Consider the following 20,988-nt stretch of genomic DNA (forward strand, 5'->3'; position numbering starts at 1 on the left):
TTCCACCATATTATAGTAAGCATGCTGATCTCGGACTTGAATATGTAGAGGATCGACATAAGCTTTGTCCGCATGGTACAACATTGATGCCAAGGTAGCCAAAGCATTGGCTACCTCATTATGGACCCTTGGAATATGCCTGAAATCTACTGATCGAAACCGTTGACAAAGATCATGCAAACATTGTCGGTATGGTATGAGCTTTAAATCTCGTGTTTCCCATTCTCCTTGAATCTGGTGCACCAGAAGATCCGAGTCTCCCAAGACCAAGACTTCCTGGACATCCATGTTTGCAGCTAGCCTTAAACCCAAAATACATGTCTTGTACTCAGCCATATTGTTGGTACAATAGAAACGAAGTTGCGCCGTAATAGGATAGTGATGCCCTATTTCAGAAATAAGTACAACCCCTATTCTAACTCCTTTCTTGTTGGCAGCCCCATCAAAGAAAAGTTTCCAACCTGTTTTTTCAATCTGCTCCAGTTCGTCGATATGCACCACCTCTTCATCGGGAAAATAGGTTCTCAATGGCTCGTACTCTTCATCGGCCAAATGATCGGCCAATGCTTGGGCTTTCATCACGGTCTGAGTCACATAGATGATGTCGAACTCCGTGAGAAAAATCTGCCACTTCACAAGTCTTCCTGTGGGCATAGGCTTTTGAAAGATATACTTCAACGGATCCAAGCGCGAAATAAGGTAAGTAGTGTAGGATGACAAATAATGTTTCAACTTTTGTGCTGCCCAAGTTAGGGCGCAACATGTCCTTTCTAGGTGAGTGTACTTAACCTCATAAGCCGTGAACTTCTTGCTAAGATAGTAGATGGCCTATTCCTTCATGCCAGTGATGTCATGCTAACCCAATACATAACCAAATGAATTTTCCAGGACTGTCAAGTAAAGAATCAAAGGTCTCCCTGGTTCCGGTAGAACCAGCACAGGCGGGTTTGACAAGTATCCCTTTATCTTGTCGAATGCTTCTTGACACTCATCAGTCCACTTGACCACAACATCCTTCTTTAGCAACTTGAAAATAGGCTCACAAGTTGTCGTGAGCTGAGCAATAAACCTGCTGATGTAGTTCAACCTCCCTAAGAGACTCATCACCTCAGTCTTGTTCCTCGGAGGCGGCAATTCTTGGATAGCTTTGATCTTTGACGGGTCCAACTCAATGCCTCGACAGCTGACTATGAATCCCAACAATTTTTCGGATGGAACACCAAATGCGCACTTGGCAGGATTAAGTTTGAGGTTGTACCTACGAAGCCTCTAGAAAAATTTCCTCAAATCTCCGACGTGGTCGGCCTACTGCTTCGACTTTATGATTACATCATCTACGTATACCTCAATCTCCATGTGTATCATATCATGGAACACAGTAGTCATTGCCCTCATGTAAGTTGCCCCAGTATTTTTCAAACCAAATGGCATTGCTCGGTAGCAATAAGTTCCCCATGGCGTGATGAATGTCATCTTTTCCGCATCTTCTTCATCCATTAAAATCTGATGATACCCTGCATAGCAATCCACAAAAGATCCAATTTCATGCTTGGCGCAATTATCGATCAAAATGTGGATATTGGGTAGTGGGAAATTATCCTTTGGACTTGCTTTGTTGAGATTGCGGTAATCAACGCATACTCTGATCTTGCCGTCCTTCTTTGGTATTGGCACAATATTAGCTAACCAAATGGGATATCGTGTGACCCGAATGACCTTTGCGTCCAACTGCTTGGTGATTTCTTCCTTAATCTTCACACTCATATCAGTTTTGAACTTTCTCAATATTTGCTTGATGGGAGGGAATGCCGAGTCAGTGGGTAATTTGTGGGCCACCAAATCAGTGCTCAAACCTGGCATGTCATCATATGACTATGCAAAAATATCTTTGTATTCAATCAGTGCTTTGATTATCTCTTCCCTAATCTTTGGTTCAAGGTGGACGCTTATTTTAGTCTCTCTGATATTATCTACGTCCCCTAAATTGATGGCTTCTGTATCATTCAGGTTGGGTTTGGGTCTTCCTTTAAAGTGATTTAATTCCTTACTAATCTCTTCAAAAACCTCATCCTCATCATATTCTGATTCATCATCACACTCTACTTCTTGAATTATTATTTCAAAATCAGATTGATGTTTAAGACTGGGTTGAGGATTTCTCGTGCATACCATGTCATTAGAACCAGCGTAAAAAGAACTGTACAGAAAAGAAAAGAAAAATAAAAAGGAAAACCATCAGGAATGATGATGAAAGGGAGATTGCATTTCATTGAATGATAAAAGATAACAAGGTTTGTACACTCAAATAGACTGAAAGATAACAATCTGGATTACAACCCTGGAATAACCCAGACAAACTGAAGGAAAATCAAAATAAACTACCAAAACTCCTTCCGAGTGGGGAGAGAAGTATCCTTCCAATTGTTAAGCTTTATTTTTGGCCCGAAAAATTGCACTTCCGCGTTGCTAGAACCTTCTCCAATTTCCACCATGTTTACATTGTCGAACAATTTCTCGAATTTTTCAATTAATTCCTTGTCAGGATCAATCACAGAACTGGGAATTGTTGTTACTGGGCGACTTCTGGTACCGGACTTGACAAATGATCTGGAAAGATGTGGGACCGGCTTTGGAAGGACCCATGCCCTCTATTTCAATTTCCTAACTCTTTTTATGTCTGCGGCTGTGGGCATGAATCCCAGGCCAAATGTTCCCAAGTTTTTAGGGAGGGACACCGGCTGTATGATGCCCTGCAGAGATGAACCCAAACCTTTGCCTAGTACAAAACCATTCTTCAACATTTCAAAGGCCACCCTGACTGATGCGGCAGTTATCTTCGGATTTGGAATGTGTTTCCCCTCTGGAACTTTCTCGACCAACATCGTGTCAAAAACCTGGTAGACCCACGGCCCCTTGTCATCTTCCATTTCAATGAACGGTACAATGGCATTGCTATGAGCGCACAAATTATCTTCGCCGTGTACAACTATTTCCTGTGTATCCCATTCAAATTTAACAATCTGGTGTAGTTTTGATGGGACACTACGTGAATCCATGGTCGACCTAACAGCAGATTATAGGAAACAACTATGTCTAGCACTTGGAACTCCATTGTGAATTCAACTGGCCCTATTGTCAGCTCTAGCACTATATCCCCAACTGAATCTTTGCCTCCTCCATCAAATCACCGCACGCAGATACTGTTCTTATGAATCCTATCATCTTCTACTTTCAACTTGATCAGAGTGTAGAGAGGGCAAATGTTCGCACTGGAACCTTTATCCACCAATACCCGGGTAACCATAGAGTCCTCACATTTCACCGTAAGGTAAAGAGCTCTGTTATGCTCAGTACCTTCTACAGGCAATTCCTCGTCAGAAAAAGTGACTCTGTTCACTTCAAAGATTTTGTTGGCTATCTTTTCCAGATGATTTGCTGAGATTTTATTGGGAACATTAGCCTCATTCAGGATTTTCACTAAGGTTCGACGATGCTCGTCTGAGTGGATTAACAATGTTAATATTGAAATTTCAGCAGGCATCTTTTTCAATTATTCCACGATAGAATAGTCTTGCATCATCATCTTTCTCAAGAATTCCTCTGCCTCTTCTTCAGTTAAAGCTTTCTTCACTAATACTGGGTTATCTTTTGCTTTTCTTAACTCCTCGGGGGCCAAGCATCTCCCCGAACGAGTCAAACCCTGGGTCTCACAAACTTTTTCTTTAACTTCTTTCCCTTTATAAGTCACTGTCACCCGTTCATAATTCCATGGAATAGCCCTGTTATTGACTATCGGTAACTGGGTTACCGGCTTAATAATGACATGATCTGTGCGGGAACCCTCCATAATTACGATAGGTCTGCTTGCCACTCTTAGCACAACCATTTTCACCCTTTCTTGTTTTTCTGCCACATCACTTGAAAACCTCTTCTTAACTACCATAGATGGTTCAATTGGCTTGACCTCACTGGACCGAATCATCATGACGGTCTGTGAAGGCTTCCTGGGCTCCCCTCCCTTATGCATTATTTCAATCATATTTGTCTCTTGGTGGGTTGGCATCAGATTCCGGTTGATATTGGGCGCCTCTAGAGCTTGAACTTCAATTCTATTAGTATCAATGAGCTCCTGGATAACACTTTTTATGTGCCAGCACTTCTCCATGCCATGACCCGGAGTACCAGAACAATATTCGCAGCTTACAGAATAATCCAGATTTTTTGGGGGAGGATTTGGCAATTTTGACTGTATCGGCCTTAGCATGTCCAGTTGTCTTAGCCTGTGAAACAGACTAGTATATGACTCTTCAAATGGAGTAAAGATTTTCTTTTTCTGCAACCTTTCATCCTTAAATGCTTGATTAGGCCGGAAACTTGGTCCAGGAGGGTTTCGGTAGGCTCGTGGTGGTGGATAAGTGTTTTGGGGAATGGGCGCACGCCATTGCGCGTAGGCAGGAGGTTGGTTGTATGCTTGGGCGTGGTGGATAGAAAAATGAGGTTCTGGTGGGGGGTAATAGTGTTGGGGTGGATTATACTAGGTGTGGGGGTAAGTTCGGTGGTGGGGTCGAGGTTGATTATAGTGGTAAGATGAGCCTCTGGGTCCGAACCAAGCTCCTGAATCAATTGTCGCCACAACCTCTCTCTTCTTTTTCTCAATTATTCCTCTCGCGCTGCCCTGAATAGCCTGAGTGGTTGCCTTAATAGATGAATAGCTCATGATTTTATTCGACTTGAGCCCTTATTCTACCATGCCCCCCATTTTCACCACTTCGTTGAAGGATTTGCCTACAGCCGATACCAAATGACTGAAATAAGTGGGCTTTAAGGCCTGCAGGAAATAATCCACTATTTCACTTTCTTTCATCGGAGGGTCAACCCTCGCTGCTTGCTCTCTCCAACAGAAGCCATACTCTCTGAAACTTTCATTGTGTTTTTTCTCAAGTTTTGTCAAGGGCAGTCGATCCGGAATGACCTCGAGATTGTACTGGAAGTGACAAGCAAATGCCTGGGCTAGATCATCCCATGTGTACCATCTTCCGTGATCTTGCCGGGTATACCATTCCAACGTTGAACAACTCAAACTTTGACTGAAATATGCCATTAGCAATTCATCCTTCCCTCCAGCTCCCCTCATTTTGCTAGAAAACCCTCTCAAGTGCGCAATTGGATCACCGTGCCCATCGTACAAATCAAACTTGGGCATCTTAAACCCTGCCGGAAATTGCACATCTGGAAACAGACATAGGTCTTTGTAAGCCACACTTAATTGACCTCCCAACCCCTGCATGTCCCTGAATGACTGTTCTAAGCTTTTAACATTCCTGAACATCTCCTCCTATTCGGGATTTTTGGACGGTTTCTGAGCTTCCACAGGAAGATCGAAACGAGGAGTGTAAGAATTGGGTTCCAAAGCTTTGAAAGTGGGCTCATGGGGGTAATATTGGTTGTCATGAGCCTAGAATAAAGGCTCGCTGGAGGATTGGTAAATTGTAGTAGGCGGTGGTGCTACGAAGATAGGAGTGGCTGGTGGAGTAGGGTATGGAACTGGTTTGGGTGGTGGAGCTTGCGGGGTTTGGGAGGTGGTGCCTTGGTAGTGATGGTAAATAGGAAATCCTACAGATGAATCAACAGTAGGATGTTCCTGGGTTTGAGTCAATGGCAAGATGAAAGCAGGGTTGGCGGGGTAAGCTGGTGGTGGTTGCCCTTTTGCCCAGGCCTGGTACATTTCGGCCATCTACTGCTTCAACTTATACATCTCTTCTTTCATCGAATTAACATCCAATTCTTCCACCTCTCTTGAAGGATCGATGCTACTCACATCAAGTTCTTGGTTAGACATGATCAATTCGCCTTTGGACCTGGTGTTATATGGATGGGTTGCCAGAATGCTCAACAAACTAACCACCTACCTTAGGTCTACAGCATCAACAACAAACTCTTTAGTGATTAAAGCTTAACAGATTGGTAACCTCATATCTGTGAATGCAATTCACCTACGTAATTAATTATTTCTATCATGTATTTGCTCGATTGCTTGTGTCATCCCGACTTTTCCTTATTTCCATTTGCAATTTCCCTTTTTTCTCTCTTTTTTTCATTCTTGACTTCTCTTTGTTTTTATTCTCTCATTTCCCTCTCTTATTTTGCTATCGTTTCTTTCTCATGGTTTCTTATTTTCTTTCTCTTTTCTTTTGGTTATGGTCGAATCCTATGGAGATTGTCTGCGTATCATGACCCCGCATGAATCACACCGAGCGTAGTTCTGGGGTATAAGTGTAAAAATAAGTAGTAAAAAATTTTTGGGATTTTGAAAAAGCAAATACTTTGATTATAACGACTCAAAAACTAATAGACTCAAAAAGAAACTAACAGACTCTGATGAAAAGACAAAAAAACAAACTAACATACTTCAACAACAGAAAATACAGGCTCAAAAACAAACTGACAAACTCCAACAAAAAGAAAATACAGACTCAAGTAAAAATCACGAATACATTAATGCCTCAAATGCTCCTAGATCTCGCGGGACATCATTCGGTCTCGCCACGGGCCTATATGCAAGATACCTTTGAAGCCTCTCCAAGTCACTCATTATCTGTCGGACAAACGTCATCACTGCCGCGAAGAAAGTGGTGCGAGTCATATCCTCACATACTTGGCATTTCACAACAATGTAGTCGGCGATGACTCTGACCCGCTCTTGGATTCTACCTTTTTCCTGAAGCAGACGCCCGACCTGTTGATTCGGGGCTTCTAACACCTGAGTGTCGTGAAGATGTTGATTTTGCAACTGTTGCATTTCTTCCTCCATCTGAGCCATCAAATTATAGCAGTGTTCCCTATCAGCTTTAAAGTCCTTGGCCTGCTTGGCTGCCTCATTCTCGAGGGTAGTCATTTTTCTCTTCAGACTGGTGATTGTCCCTTCATACTTTCTTTTCATTTGTTGCACAAACTTTGCCCGCCCTTCCGTCTCCTTTGCCCATTGTGCGCGTACTTTGGCTAGGTTGGCCTCAGACTTTTCCAGGTCATCTTGACACTCCAGGGCTTTCTTTTTCAGACTGCTTATAAGTCTTTCATCCTCTCGGCTTCTTTCCAGGTTTCTAGCAGCCATTCTCATTTTCTGAATTTGGGCTTTGAGGGTTTCATTTTCCTGAGTTAGCTTTTTCTTCTCGCCTTCATCCGCGGCGGCTTGCAAACCATTCTTAAACTGAAGGTCCATGACTTGCTTTTCTAGCCTGCCTATAGTTGCTCTGAACACATTTTCTTTGGCCAGTCAATCCCATTGCTCTTGTGATGCTCCGACAAATTCTTGAAGATGGGGTCTTTTGGCCAGCCTTCCAAACTCAACTTCCCTTTTCTACCAGGCAAGATATCCTGGTGCAACTTCACCTCTGGACAGATCATGCACTCGAGTGTTCGCCGTCAAGTACTGACATTCGCTCCAAATTTGGCGGACTACTGCTTCATGAAACTGGCATGTATATGATCTCATCTACGGGAAGCCACCAAAATGTCCACTCTATTTGACTTGCACTGCTGGAACGGAGATGTGATACAAATTCTATAACCCCTTCTAGCAAGATGATCCCATCAACCCTCGTATAAAATTCCTCTATGCAGGTTTTCTCTGTCGACCCATAACTCAGGAATTGAGGACGATGGCATAGATGTTCAATCATCCACATCTGCAGCAACAAGTTGCACCCCTCAAAAAAGTCTCCTTCGGCTTTGCAACTGTGAGAGCGCGGAAGATGTCAACTACTATCATGGGTGCGAGGGTGTTTTTGGCCTGAGTATGCAAAGTGCTGACAACCCTAGCTATTCGTATGTCGATATTTCCATCTTTCCTAGGAAACACCAGAAGTCCCAAGAAGACCACCATAAAACCAAAACACCTGTGTTATTCCCATTTGAGGCGGTTCCCTTTGCTACAAATTTTGTTTTCTGGATTGTTAAACCCTCCTATGTGACCGTATCTTTGGTATATAAACTGCGGAGTGGAAAATCCTGCGGCCAAATCTGGGTTACGGACCCCTGCTTATATTTAAGGAATCTAGGAATCTGTGCACAGCGATGACTCTTGGAGCAACCAGATACTTGTGTCTCAGTGGAACTTCAGCGCTCCCAATATATCTGGCTATTTATTTCAAAGTTGGGGTGAGTTCAAAATCTGAGAAATGAAAAACGTTATGGGCTGGGTCCTAGAATGTAACCAATGCCTTTATGATGTCCCCTCTAGGCCTGATCTTCAACAACCCAGTGAGTCCTCCCAAGTACAGATTGACTTTATCTTGCCCTGATTTACCCAAATCTTCCCACCACATACACAGCTCCAAAGGGATCTTGTTCATGAGTGTTATTGGCAAATTTTGACTCGTGCTCATTCTGCACATTTATTAGGGTGATTAAGCAAAATCATGACTCATTTGACTCAAGAAAAGTTAATTTTTTAAATTGTCATTTCAAAAATAAAACCCGGCTTTGCAAATATGGCCTTTCAGCACTTCCGGGGAGAAGATTTTAAGGCTGTGCTTGCTAACCGGCCAAAAATTCGAAAAAGAGACCAAAGGTGGTTGTTCTTGCTAAAACAGCCTTCCGACGTCCTTTTGGGGACATTCGACTATTTTAGACAAAAATGGCATCACCCTGCTTATTTAAAATAAAATAAAATTTTTGTTCTTTTTGGGCTATTTTTGCAAAAAGGAAGTTGGACCCGATGGGGGTTGCCTACGTATCTCACACCCTGTGAGAATCAAACTGACGTAGTTCGGGCAATTCTGACAAAACAAAAGCCAACTCTTTTTTTTCTTCTCTTTTCTTTTCAAAATTTTGGCAGAGTTTCGGTATGTTTTGGACATTAGTTTTCAAAAACAAACAATTATCTTTCTCGGTCCCCACATTTTCCTTTTCAATTTTTTCTCTATGAGCCGGTCAACATGCAAATCCGAAGCAAATGAATGCACAAGTAGCAAGTAAGATGCATCAGGATGGTCTTTCATTTCGGGTACACCTATCCTAGATAGACCCAACCCCTGTGTTGAGTCTCCAAAGTCAAATGCACATGATGCAAATAAACGTTCCTACTAGGGTCGGTATGAGGGTGAGTTATTCTAGGTTCAAAACCTGGGTATGTGTTCTAGACTGTGTACCCGAGTGGACAACTCGAGCCGAGGAGGGGGCTACGAACCGGGAACCAAAAGGCCATCCGGCTTAGTAACTTATCCGAGCCTCTTTCTTATTTCAAGGTATGACACTAACAGAATAGGGAATCTCGACCAGCGAGCACATCCCCAAAGATGAGAAGAGAAGTGTTTTGTAGCAGTTTATATACAGTTCAAATAGTATCAAAGCGGTAAAAGCAATATTTAGCACATTAGGCCCAAACATGTAATGAGATAATAAATAAAGCCAAATATAACAATTCATCTAAGCTCGAATTATGAACTCTGAACCAGAAGTTCTGGGTTCAGTCCCCAGCAGAGTCGCAAAAGCTGTCACACCTCCTTTTTTCCTACATCCCGAAAGGGTATAAGAGAGTTTTTTCCAACTTAAAGTGACAATCGAAACGGGATTCATTTATTATTAAAAATTCAGAGTCGCCACTTGGGATAATTTATGGTGTCCCAAGTCACCGGTTCAAATCCCGAATCAAGGAAAAGATTGACTCTGTTTTATAGTCCGCGAACACAAAAATTCGGGTAAGGAATTCTGGTAACCCGGGAGAATGTGGTAGGCATTCCCAGGTTCTGTGGTTCTATCACAGTCGCTCAACTATTATAATTGGCTTATTATCTGATTTTAATACATGTTTTAGCCTATGGTTCAATTTTAACTTATTAACCGCTCTTATTCATTTTTAGGAAGATTGCAGCGTCATTTAAAATATATCTTGAACCACGTCACATAAATGCATCCGCGGTCTATGACACATTTTATTTAACATTGTTGGGATTTAGATTTGGGTCACATGAAATGCACAATCGAGTTTAGGAAGGTAATTTTAAATTACGCGCCTAAAACAACTATGCATTTTTCAACTTTGCGAGGGCCATAGAAAATTCGCTAAATGACATGCCTCGAATTCTAAGGATTTAAAATTAATTAAATGAGGGCCATGAGTTTTGAGGTTTTATTGTGGATGGAGTGGTATAAATTGATAAGTACAAAAGGCCTAAAGAAATGAGTTAGCTACATGTATATCACTGGAGCCTTTTGTTATAGCATACTACAATTCAGAAAGGTGGAGATTAATGTGAAAATAACAAAAGACAGGTGCCAGCTTTGAGTTCATCTCCATATCATCTTCAAAAGACCGACTTTCGTTTTCAAATTCTTGAAAGAAACTAACAAAATTTTATAACAAAATAATGAATCTTAAATGACCATATGAGCAAACAAAAAAAAAAGAAACCATGCTGAGAACTATTCAGATGAACCAGAAGGAACAAAAAAAACATGGACATACAAAAATGCATTTTAAACTTGATTATAACAAAGAACACTTAAAGTAATTAATTTATTTAACACTATGCTAAAGAGAAAGTTGTAGTATCACCACTATAACTTCTACAGTACCATTTTGAAGCAGTGGAAGTTGAATCTTCACATGGTTAATTTAAGAAAATATGCAGCCAATAACATAAATTGAAGATAAGATCCTTCCACTAACGCAATCTATTTTTTTTTACATCTTAATATTGACAAATTGTTCAACTTCACATGCTTCTTTAAATTTCAAAATATGAACATGGTGCTACATGGGCTTGAAATCTAAATGTAAACAAAACAATACCTGCTGGTTATAAGTCATGAGCCAAGAAAAATAAATAAAGAAAAGAAATAAAGAAAAAAATGAAACAGAATCATGAACATACTAAAATAACGTTAACATTTGCAAATCTCAATTCACTCAATCAAAGAAACATCATTCATGCGAACAGATCCAATACGAAAGAAACTTTATAAAAAAAAACAAATCAATTTGCTTCTGCTTTAATAAAGATGCTCCGACATTTTTTAACTCAAGAATTTGAATTACATACCTACAAGAGAGTGAATTCAAATGAATAAAATCTGAAAATTGTAGAGTCAATACAGCAGCAACAACAAAATCTCTATCAACTCTTCTTCAAACCCAAGATTCAAGGCACGAAATGTTGAAAGAAAAATTTAATGAAAATTTTCAACCTAAATTTCTCTCCTCCCCCTCTCTTCTTTTTTTTTTCTTCTTCTCAAATTTTCTCTTCTATTTATAGCAAAATTTTTCGAGATTATTTCAGATTTTTGTTTAAAATATTTTATTATTTTTTAATTAAAAGAAATCCCATTTACAAATTGCTTTTATTTTTTTATGAAAAGAAATTCCACCTTTCTTTACTTTTATTTTTTAAATTCCAACTTTAATTACTTTTATCTTATTTAAAATCCCACTTTTTTTTTATTTTTTAAATGAGAATTTCACTTATTTAACTTTTCTTCAAAAAACAATCCAGCTTCTTTTGCTTTTCTTTTAAAAATGCTACTTTCTTTTACTTTAAATTTTTTTAATTTTTAGATACCTTTATATTTATTTTTTAATTCCAACTTTCTTTTACTTTTTATTTTTTAAAAATTTTCACAAAACTTTACTTTTATTTTTTTAATTTTCTACTTTCTTTTACTTTTTAAAAGAGAATTCCACCTACTTTTACTTTTATTTTTTTATTCAATACTTCCCTTTTTCTTATTTTTTAAATCACTCCTGAAAATTAAAAAAAATTAATATTTTTCTGAAGTTTTTTATTATTTTAAAATAAAAATAAAAATAAAATAATATTAATAGTAATAATTTACCTTTTAAAATTTTGTATTTTTACCCTATAATAAAAATGTAACAAAGCTAAAAATTGTAGGTTAAAACCCCTACAATATTTACATAGAAGAAGTGATAAAAAATTAAATATGAAAGTGGGCTCGGGGGGGTAATATTGGTTGTCATGAGCCTAGAATAAAGGCTCGCTGGAGGATCGGTGAATTATAGCTAGCGGTGGTGCTACGAAGATAGGAGTGGCTGGTGGAGGGGGGTACGAAACTGGTTTGGGTGGTGGAGCTTGTGGGGTTTGGGAGGTGGTGCCTTGGTAGTGATGGTAAATAGGAAAGCATGCAGATGAATCAACAGTAGGATGTTCCTGGTTTGAGTCAATGGAAGGATGAAAGCAGGGTTGGCGGGGTAAGCTGGTGGTGGTTGCCCTTTTGCCCAGGCCCGGTACATTTCGGCCATCTGCTGCTTCAACTTATACATCTCTTCTTTCATCGAATTAACATCCAATTCTTCCACCTCTCTTGAAGGATCGATGCTACTCGCATCAAGTTCTTGGTTATACATGATCAATTCGCCTTTTGACCTGGTGTTGTATGGATGGGTTGCCAGAATGCTCAACAAACTAACCACCTGCCTTAGCTCTACAGCATCAACAACAAACTCGTTAGTGATTAGAGCTTAACAGATTGGTAACCGCATATTTGTGGAATGCAATGCACCTAAGTAATTAATCATTTGTATCATGTATTTGCTCGATTGCTTGTGTCATCCCGACTTTTCCTTATTTCCATGTGCTTCCCTTTTTCACTCTTTTTTTTTCTTTTTTTTCTTGCCTTTCTTTGTTTGACTTCTCTTTGTTTTTTTATTCTCCCATTTCCCTTTCTTATTTTGTTTCCTTCTCACAGTTTCTTATTTTCTTTCTCTTTTCTTTTGGTTATGGTCGAATCCTATGGAGATTGCCTGTGTATCATGACCCCGTATGAATCAGACCGAGCGTAGTTCTGGGGTATAAGTGTAAAAATAAGTAATAAAATATTTTTGGGACTTTCAAAAGGCAAATACTTTGATTATAACGACTCAAAAACTAACAGACTCAAAAGAAACTAACAGACTTTAAAAGAAAGAAAATACAGACTCAAGTAAAAAAAAGAAACAGAAAAATCACAAATACATTAATGCCTCAAATGCTCCTGGGGCCCGCGGGATGTCTTTCGGTCTCGCCACGGGCCTATATGCAAGATCCCTTTGAAGCCTCTCCAAGTCACTCATTATCTGTCGGACAAAACATCATCACTGCCGCGAAGAAAGTGGTGCGAGTCATATCCTCACATGCTTGGCATTTCACAACAATGTAGTCTGCGATGACTCTGACCCGCTCTCGGATTCTACCCTTTTCCTGAAGCAGATGTCCGACCTGTTGATTCCGGGCTTCTAACACTTGAGTGTCGTGGAGATGTTGATTTTGCAACTGTTGCATTTCTTCCTCCATATGACCCATCAAATCATAATAGTGTTCCCTATCAGCCTTGAAGTCCTTGGCTTGCTTGGCTGCTTCATTATCGAGGGTAGTCATTTTTCTCTTCAGGCTGGTGATTATCCCTTCATACTTTCTTTTCATTTGCTACACAAACTTTGCCCGCTCTTCCGCCTCCTTTGCCCATTGTGCCCGGACTTTGGCTAGGTTGGCCTCAGACTTTTCCAGGTCATCTTAACACTCAAGGGCTTTCTTTTTCAGACTGCTTATAAGCCTTTCATCCGCTCGGCTTCTTTTTGGGTTTCTAGCAGCTGTTCTCATTTTCTGAATTTGGGCTTTGAGGGCTTTATTTTCCTGAGTTAGCTTTTTCTTCTCGCCTTCATCCGTGGCGGCTTGCAAATCATTCTCAAACTGAAGGTCCAGGACTTGCTTTTCTAGCCTGCCTATAGTGGCTCTGTACTCATTTTCTTTGGCCAGCCAATCCCATTGCTCTTGTGATGCTCCGACAAATTTCTTGAAGATGAGGTCTTTTGACAGGCCTTCCAAACTCAACTTCCCTTTTATACCAGGCAAGATATCCTGGTGCAACTTCACCTCTGGACAGATCACACACTCGAGTGTTCACCGTCAAGTACTGACATTCGCTCCAAATTTGGCGGACTGCTACTTCATGAAACTGACCATCGGGACCAATCTCGACCACATGGCGACTAATATCTTCATCCCTGGGAACCATTTGATATATCCCTAATTATCTCAAAACCCGGTGTGGGGCATAAGGCTGGATACTCCTGAGACTCATCAAAAGGAAATGAGGCCCGGTAGCTGGCATATATATGATCTCATCTACGGGAATCTACCAAAATGTCCACTTTATTTGACTTGCACTGATGGAACGGAGATGTGATACCAATTCTATAACCCCTTCTAGCAAGCTGATCCCATCAACCCTCGTATAAAATTCCTCTATGCAGGTTTTCTCTGTCGACCCATAACTTAGGAATTGAGGATGATGGCATAGATGTTCAATCATCCACATCTGCAGCAACAAGTTGCACCCCTAAAAAAAGTCTCCTCCGTCTTTGCAAGCTGTGAGAGCGCGGAAGATTTCAGCTACTATCATGGGTGCGAGGGTGCTTTTGGCCTGAGTAAGCAAAGTGTTGACAACCCCAGCTATTCATATGTCGATATTTCCATCTTTCCTAGGAAACACCAGAAGTCCCAAGAAGACCACCATAAAAGCAAAACACATGTGTTCTTCCCATTTGAGATGGTCCCCTTTGCTACAAATTTTGTTTTCTGGATTATTAACCCCTCATATGTGACCGTATCTTTGGTATATAAACTGCAGAGTGGAAAATCCTGCGGCCAAATCTGGGTTATGGACCCCCTGCTTATCTTTAAGGAATCTAGGAATCTGTGCGCAGCGATGACTCTTGGAGCAACCCGATACTTGTGTCTCAGAGGAACTTCAGCGCTCCCAATATATCCGGCTATTTATTATAGAGTTGGGATGAGTTCAAAATCTGAGAAATGAAAAATGTTGTGGGCCGGGTCCCAGAATGTAACCAATGCCTTTATGATGTCCCCTCTAGGCCTGATCTTCAACAACCCGGTGAGTCCTCCCAAGTATAGATTGAGCTTATGTTGCCCTGATTTACCCAGATCTTCCCACCACATACGCAGCTCCAAAGGGATCTTGTTCATGACTGTCATTGGCAAATTTTGACTCGTGCTTATTCTGCACATTTATTAGGGTGATTAAGCAAAATCACAACTCGTTTGACTCAAGAAAAGTTAATTTTTGAAATTGTCATTTCAAAAATAAAACCCGGCTTTGCAAATATGGCCTTTCAGCACTTCCAGGGAGAAGATTTTAAGGTTGTGCTTGCTAACCGGCCAAAAATTCGAAAAAGAGAACAAAGGTGGTTGTTCTTGCTAAAACAGCCTTTCGGCGTCCTTTTGGGGACATTCGGCTATTTTAGACAAAAATGGCATCACCTTGTTTATTTAAAATAAAATAATTTTTTTTGTTCTTTTGGGCTATTTTGCAAAAGGGAAGTTGGACCCGATGGGGGTTGCCTACGTATCCCACATCCGGCGAAAATCAAACTGGCTTAGTTCGGGCAATTCTGACAAAACAAAAACCAACTCTTTTTTTTCTTCTTTTTTCACAAAAATTTTCTCTTTTTTGTTCAAAAATTTTGGCAGAGTTTCGGTATGTTTTGGACATTGGTTTTCAAAAACAGACAATTATCTCTCTCAGTCCCCACATTTTCCTTTTCAACTTTTTCTCTATAAGCCGGTCAACATGCAAATCTGAAGCAAATGAATGTACAAGTAGCAAGTAAGATGCATCAGGATGGTCTTTTCATTTCGGGTACACCCGTCCTAGACAGACCCAACCCCTGTGTTGAGTTTTCAAAGTCAAATGCACATGATGCAAACAAACGTTCCTACTAGGGATTCGGTATGAGGCTGAGTTATTCTAGGTTCAAAACCTGGGTATGTGTTCTCTCTGTGTACCCGAGCGGACAACTTGAGCGGAGGAGGGGGCTACGTACTTATTATGGTCGAGACTTTGTGGAAAAACTTTAATTACTTTTATCTTATTTAAAATCCCACTTTTTTTACTTTTTAAAAGGGAATTCCACTTATTTAAGTTTTCTTAAAAAAAACAATCCACTTTCTTTTGCTTTTCTTTTAAAAATGCTACTTTCTTTTACTTTAAACTTTTTTAATTTTCAGATACCTTTATATTTATTTTTAATTCCAACTTTCTTTTACTTATTTTTTTTAAAAATTTCCACAAAACTTTACTTTTATTTTTTTAATTTTATACTTTCTTTTATTTTTTAAAAGAGAATTCCACCTACTTTTACTTTTATTTTTTTTATTCAATACTTCCCTTTTTATATTTTTTAATATCACTCCTGAAAATTAAAAAAAATTAATATTTTTAGAATTTTTTTTTATTATTTGAAAATAAAAATAAAAATAAAAGAATATTAATAGTAATAATTCACCTTTTAAAATTTTGTATTTTTACCCTATAATAAAAAGTGTAACAAAGCTAAAAATTGTAGGTTAAAACCCTTAAAATATTTACATAGAAGAAGTGATAAAAAATTAAATATTGTCAAAAATTAGGTGCACACAGTACCGCCGGTGTCTGAGTTGGTCCCACCGGCTCAAAAGTATTCGAAACTTGCTCCTCCACTAGAGCGACTGGTGGCTCCATAGGTGCTGCTCTAGCTGTAGTGCGAGCCCCACCTTGGCCTCTACCTTATCCCTGCCTTCTCACGTCCCTGACTGGTGGTATTGGCTTGCCCGCCCGATCCGGCTAAACATGTCCTCACCACCTCCGAGAGAATAGAAGAGTAAAGGTTCAAACTTCGGAAATAATAAATCTGCACGACAAGAATGTAGAAAGTGATATTTTTTCTAATAGATCGGTAGTCTCTCGAAGATAAGTACCTAGGGCTCTGATACCAATTTATCACGATCCAAAACCACCAACCTGTCGTGATGGCGCCTAACGCACTTTCTAGGAAAGCCGAATATAACAATAACGAATCATAATAACTGAAATGACGAAATTAATATAAGTCTAAAGCCTTCAACATAACATAATAGCATCGATACATAATAACTTCTCCAAAACTAGTAAATACATAGTCATGAGCTCTAAAACGAAAATACAACTCTGAAATACAAATAACAATACTATCTGAATGAAATAACAGTACTAAAGGAAAAGACGCCAAGACTCCGATCGAGATGTAGCTCAACCTCATCTCTCCTAAGATAACCCAGCAACAAGCCTCAACTACTAGTGGTTCGGTCCAACACCTGGATCTGCACAATTAAGTACAGAGGTGTAGTATGGGTACAACCGACCCAATGTACTCAACAAGTATCATAACTAACCTCGGCGAGAGAAAAGAAGCAAGAATTATAAATGATACTTGCTAATCACTTGTACAGTTCATAAATTCAACAAGTGCAAAAACAATAATATGATCAAATTATGAATCACAAAAAGAACTAATTTGGTGCACACAATTACTTAAGGTACCCTGCTCAATCAACAATACAACATATAAAGAAGATATGCAAATAAATTAGGTAAAACCAAGGAAATTGCAAATAAAGATGAAATGCAATAACCAAATCAAACACATGCTAGCTTTTCCTCAGAATCTCAAAATCCGACCAATCCATTGTTCAACTTTTCTCAAACCGCATGTACACCAACAAGAAATAACATGAGAGGGTGACCCTAGGGGAATGGATCTATATCCATACGTTTTACGGCGTAGTCATATGCCAATAACCATAATCCGCCTCGCGTGGTCACATGCTCAATATCACAATCTGGCGTGGTCCCGTGCTCCCAATCCAATCCATATCAAATAGAAAGTAGATATAAAAGAATACATGTACATGATCAATGAACATCAAATTTCATACTCTTGGACTGGTATAAGTGACATGCTAAGGTGTATGCATGTATAAAGTGTGCTATCATAGCTCAAATCAGTCAATTGCATCACGAAAGTAGAAATTATCAAGTTCAATCAGGAGACTAATATCTTTGTGACCTCAAACATGGTTCAAATAGCTCACAAAAGGGGTACACATATCAGAAACATCATAGCATAAAGCTTAGCAATCAATTCAAGGCGTATCACAACTTAAGCACTACCCCGAGCATGAATAATACCCCAATGCACGCACATAGGCTCAACCCTATACATGTGCGCCATCCATAACACATAGCTATCACAAATAACCCAAGCAGCTAGTGCCTCAACCAAGTTTAGCTAAGATACTTACCTTAAGCAAGCTAAATCAGTACTCCAAGAAGCCCTTCCCGTGTGAATCAACCCCCAGACGACTCGAATCTAGCGAAAATAACGTAATATCATCAATAAAAGCCACATGAAACAATTTCAAATGATAAATCTAAGATCTTGAATCAATTATGCAAGTCAACTTAAAAATAAACCCCAGACCCGCATCCCGGAATCCGACAAAACTCACAAATTCCGAATACTCATTCTTATATGAGTCCAAATATATGCGTTTTATCCAATTCAATCTCAAATCGACTCTCAAATCATAAAATCTCACTCTCTAAAATCATAGTTCAAACCCCTTCCCAAATTCCATCTTTAATTCATATAAATTAGGTATAATAATCTATGCGTAATCAATATCAAATACCAAGATCAAATGGTTACTTACCCTTTCAATTGTGATGAAAAGTCCTCCAAAAATCGTCCTTAGCCGAGGTCTATAACTCCAAAAATTAGAAAATGACCAAACCTTTGAATTAATATTTTGCCAGGCTAAACCACATTTGCGGCTACTTGACTATATTTGTGGCTCCTTATCCGGACAGAAGCCCGCATCCGTAGTCCAACCTCAATTCTAGACCTTCCGCTTCAGCGGTCACCCAGCCGCATCTGCGGTCGTGCTTTTACACCCTCATCATTGCAGATGCGCTTTCGCATCTCCACCCATGCTTACGCTTTTGCGGTTCTTGCCTCCTTAGCCCAGCTCCACTTCTGTGGCCCCAGGTCTGCATTTGTGAAGTCGTACATGCGGCCCTTCCTTCGCTGGTGCGAACACACTAGAAATCAGAAACCCTCAGCAATGTAACATAGTCCAAAATGATCCGAAATCAATCTGAAACACACCCGAGGCCTCCGGGACCACGTCCAAATACACCAACCAATCCCAAAATATAACACGGGACTATTCGAGGCCCCAAATTACACCAAACAATGTCAAAACCACGACCCACATCTCATTCAAACCTAAGGAACTAATGGACTTTCAATTTCCAATTCTCGTGCCGAACCATATCAAATTAACTGAGAATGACCTCAAATTTTGCGTGGAAGTCCCAAAATGACGCAATGGACCTATCTCAACTCACAGGACCAAATTCGAATCTGATATCAATAAAGTCAACTCTCGGTCAAACTTATCAACCTTCCAAACCTTGAATCTCCCAACTTTCGCCAATTCAAGACAAAATGACCTAGGAACCTCTAAATTCAAATGTGAACATACGCCTAAGTCCAAAATCACCATATGAAACTATTGGAACCATTATCAGACAAGTCTTGACTAGTTAATGACACAAATGACCAATGGGCAAACCTTTTGACTTTTGATCACAAAGATTTGCCTATTAATTAGGTGACCTGCCAAATGCTGAAAGTTAAAAGACCACCTCCAATGTCTCATTTTTGCCATTTTCTAGGTCTAGCATATTTTGGAAAGCCTGGGCTTGGAATATGTCATATTCTTGTATGAGAAATATAGGGATGTCAATCTTGGCCCCAGCCCAAATGGCCCGCCCAACCTATCCAAGATTGGGTTGGTCATTGACCCGCGTATTTATTGATCTCAACCCATCTTCACCCAACCCATTTCAACCTATTTAAAGTTGCGTTAATTTTTAGCCCAAATTAATTCATGAGTAACTTTACCAAAATATCTTAGAAATAATTCTTTTTTGTTTGATAATATGTTATATATGACCATAACAAAAGAAAAAAAGTCTTATTCAGTAATTATTCAATTCATAAAAAAATAACACATATAAGTAAAGCTTGATAAGAGTTCGGCGGGTTGGGCTTTGACCCAAATTTTAGTCCATCTTGAGCCAACCCATCTTAGCCCAAGCAAATGACCCACCCACTTATTGACTCAATCCGTTTTGACCCGCCCAAAATTGACCTAATCCGCCCATTTGAAACCCCTTGAGTAATATAACATTATTTTCGGGAACTACTTCAATTGTTCACATTGGTCACATTATACCACAACTCTAAAAAACTAGGGAAAAAATACCAGTTGTGTGCCATACCGACCATGCGGATCGATTCCTAGAAGAACATTTCGAACATTCATCTTTAGATACTCTGCCTCCTCGATCCCCTAGAATTTATATTCCTTTCGTACCTTACTAACACTTACTTAAAAAAAAACAAATTGTTAGTTTATGTCTTCAACTCTTTGGAGTGAAACTGAGCTAAGACATCCAAGTCTGTAAAAATCTAAATAAGACAACTAACGTAAAAGAAACTACAAATTGAAATATGGTCTGCTACTAAACAGATACACACATAAATCTGGCGCTATCTCATGATACTACGTTATAGACGTAACACGTAAGATAAGTAATTGTATAGAAATGGATATTTACACTGACTTCCTAAATTAATTCTCTTTTGTACTTTGTACCTGACTAGAATGTGAGATTATAGATTGTGGCTAATCTTAGCAATTATTTGATTATTTGTAAGTGTCGTAGTACCAAAAATAATCTTTCTTCACCAATTTACACGTTAAATAATTCTCCGGACTGCGTTAAAATATTGCTAGATTCGTCAATTTACGCGCTCTTTTACACGTGGTAATTCTATCTCTCGGGAAATAAGTTCTTTCAAACTCAATTTTCATGTGGAGACCCAAAGATGTTATGCGACCGCAGATCTGATTCGGGGCTCCATATTTTTAATTTTTAAACCCGATCCTATGTCGTTATAACTTATGCAATGTCTCATTTTGAGCTTATTTCCTTGTACTTTTAGAGTGAGAAAAATGGTCTAAGAGAGAGGAAGTGTCCTTCATCAAAAATTGCTCCACAAATTCTTGTTTAAACTTTGAAGGTTGTTCATTAACCTTAATACCA

Source organism: Nicotiana tabacum, chromosome 11 (assembly GCF_000715075.1).
Source record: "Nicotiana tabacum cultivar K326 chromosome 11, ASM71507v2, whole genome shotgun sequence".
Classification (NCBI taxonomy): Eukaryota; Viridiplantae; Streptophyta; class Magnoliopsida; order Solanales; family Solanaceae; genus Nicotiana; species Nicotiana tabacum.